This window comes from Helianthus annuus, chromosome 11 (genome assembly GCF_002127325.2).
Source record: "Helianthus annuus cultivar XRQ/B chromosome 11, HanXRQr2.0-SUNRISE, whole genome shotgun sequence".
NCBI lineage: Eukaryota > Viridiplantae > Streptophyta > Magnoliopsida > Asterales > Asteraceae > Helianthus > Helianthus annuus.
Window position 1 is genome coordinate 145,432,193 of NC_035443.2, and position 3,547 is coordinate 145,435,739.

Here is a 3,547-nt window from a genome sequence, read left to right on the forward strand (position 1 = left end):
CCCTTTAGGATTGTATCCTTGCTGACTCAAACTACTGGGTTGAGGGTAACGTCGCCTTCAAAAGAGGGGCCTACTACAATAACTAAGATAATCTCTTAAACAAGTGCAAAAGTGCGAAAATAATCAAAGGTTATACTAATACACGAGTCGGATCCAAGTGATTCATCTTGTCTATCTGTTTTTATTTTATTTTATTTTTCAGCATTTAGTTAGTTTTTATTTTCTTAGTTTAAAAACATTTTTCTCACTTTTGATTTGATTAGACGTTGAGGATAAACCGGTATTAAAAGCTCTTGTGTCCTTGGACGACCTCGGTATCTTACCAACACTATACTACGTCCACGATGGGTGCACTTGCCCATATGTGTGTTTAGTGTTAGTAAATATCGTGTTTTTATAAATTGAAAACTTGGCTAAAGGTGTAAAAAGGGCTTAATTATACATATAAATTATATATACACCAACACACATCACATGGCGTCCCACCCTTCCAAACTTTTGAAGTATAGTATTGACGAAGTAATGTTCGATCGAATGGGTCACTCGATTGGTAAACATTACTGTTCGGATCATGAGATACTATGCTTCAACACTTAATCGTTTTCACAACTCGTTCGTAGTAGGGAATGTCAGCCGATCAAACAGACTGTTCGATCGAGTGACATTCAGTGGAGGACCACCCCTGAAGTTCCTAGCCGATCGAGTGAGCTAGCCGATCGAGTGAGCTAGCCGATCGAGCGAACCGCTCGATCGACCGAGTTAAAAGGTAGGAACACTTCAGTGTTCTCAAATGTTGCAACGAAAACTTCAAAAGTTCAAATCCTCAAACACAAACACACCAGAGGAAGAAACAATCCACTCGAATGGTCCAGCCGATCGAACAGGACTGTCCAAACAGTTATACCAGCCGATCGAACGAGCCGTCCGATCGAACCTGCCGTTCGATCGACCAGCCCATTCGACCCATCCATACTTGTTTACTTTCCCGCGTTACTTATCGTTATGCTATCGAACTATTCAGGCTAATCTTACTCTCAGCGCTCCCTTCAATCCACAATCAATCACTGTGAGTATACTCGATCCCTTTTTGCTTTTAGCACTTTTGGGTGTTACATACGTTACCTATCAAATCACAATCAAACACAAACTATTTGAACGCTGACCATTTGCATGTGCTACTTGACTAAATGAATGCTGTTTATTATGTTGATATTCGCTAATTTACACATATTTTAGTCCCCCATTTTATCCCCATTTTATGCGTTTTCGGCCGTAAAACCGTCATGCGGATACTTAATCATGTATACTTTTGTTTACAGGCCTAAAACAACATACCAGACAAGATGATAGTGAAAACGAGGATTTTCCGGGTGAAACGAATGAACTGCGAACATTCTGTGGAAATTCTGACCTGGGCAAGTTGCACCCCCGTGCGACTGGTGGCACCCCCGTGCGGATACGACAATAAGGCTCAGCTCGGCGTTGCACCCCCGTGCAACTGGTGGCACCCCCGTGCGGATGCGACAACAAAGCTCAGCTCAGCGTTGCACACCCAGTGCGATCAGGAGTGCAACGAAATCCCGGCAACGCACCCCCGTGCGACTAGTTGCACCCCCGTGCGACTGGTTGCACCCCCATGCGGATTCGATGACCAGCCCCGATCCCGGATATGCACGCCCATGCCAATTAAAGAACGGCCGTGCGTGTCCGAAGACCAGTCAACGATCTGTGACGTCACGTAGTATGGTGGACCACCACCAATAATTGCTTAAAGTGCACGGTCGTGCAATCGGAGAACGACCGTGCGACACCGAAAAAGCATAAAAACAGAACAGAACCATTCTATTAGTAACTCTGGACATTTTGGGAGCTCTGCAGGCGATTTTGAGGCTCCGAAGGCTGCTGCTTTCACTCGGATTCAAGCCACATTGCCCGGTTTTGCTCATTTACTATCCAGATTCTCATTCTTATGCTTGTTTATGGTTTGGTTTCTCAAATCTTTCCATAATTTTGTTATGTTTCAAGCATCTAGACTGATTATTATGTATTAATGTAAGCCTTTGGGCAAAAACACAACAATCCCTTGCTTGATTATAGCTTGTAGTATGTCAATCTATGTTTGTAATGACATTTTGAAGTGTTTTCTATGATTATCTTTGATGATTAGTTTGCAACCTTGTTATTGATATTGATTTCTTGATTATAAGTAATTGTGTTGGATGATTGGTGCTTGGTTAGGTAAGATAGTTGCAAAATGAAGCTTATTTAATCATGTATTAGTAAACTTTTAATTTGGTTAACTAGTTTAACTTGGTTAAAATGTAGGCACCATGATACTCTAACGGGTTAGTGGTTTAATAAAATGTAATTATTATTAATCAAGAGAGCTTGCCCTCACGGAAGGACTCTAACGGGTTAGATGGTGTTGTTACGAATTCCTGCCATGATTTGTTAGCTTAGTTAGTAGTTTCGGCCAAAATTGCTATCTTGGTGAATTTATGTGCAAGATTTGTAAAATGAATTCGGTTGTGATTTAATCTAGTTTATGCTTGTCTCGGTGGTTGCATTGTGTTTATCGGTGTTGCTTTCCTTGATTAAGTGAGGTTAGAAAACTCCTAACGGAGGACTAACTTATTTTTAGGAGATTTTTGTAGACATTGATCAATCGCACGTTAAAGAACAATTTTAGGTGGTTAAAGTGTGTCTATCGTTTTAACTTTCCGAATGATTGTCATGTTAGGATTCCCGAAAGGGATACTAATTGTCTCAAAATGGAAAATTGACCGAATGCTTCTAGTGCCAAAACTGACTTAGTTGACATGCTGTGGTTGTGTATTAAGCAAGGCTATTTATATATATTTTACTATGTTTTATAAGTTTTTATTTATGCTTACTTTAGTTTAATTAAAACCAAAACAACTTATGTTTTTACCGGTAATTCAGTGACAAAGGTCTAGTATTATTTCTCCGCCCATTTCCGTGGATCGATACTTGGTTCTTACCGATAATTTACTACATATATGACGGGGTACACTTGCCCTTTCGTGTGTGTTTTGATGTAAAAGTAATAATCACTTTTATAAAATTAAAACCAATTCGTGTGTAATTTCATTGTAAAAAAATATGTACAGTCACGCACGTATCATATGTTTACACGTGGAATGCTATCTACCTGCCTTAGCAACATAGTACTATAGTTTGGACTCAGCACCCGTTCACACGGGGGTTGTTAAGGACAAATACTTGCATGGATTACGGTGGTAATCATGTATTGCGAACCGTCTTGGACGGTCAACCCGCATTCGTTGGTATCGATGGTCCCATGTCGATAATTAACATGCATCGTTTTCCTCTGCGTACGTGCCTGGTTATGCGTAAACTATTCAAACTCTATATGCTATTATCAAACTTGTATGCTCACCTTTACATTATATGTATTGACTTTATTTTAACGTATGTGACAGGTAATTAGGATGCTTATTTGCTAGGAAAGCGAGGCTAAAATAAGTTTCTAGAAGCCCCCAACAAATAGTTGTCTGCCAAGAAC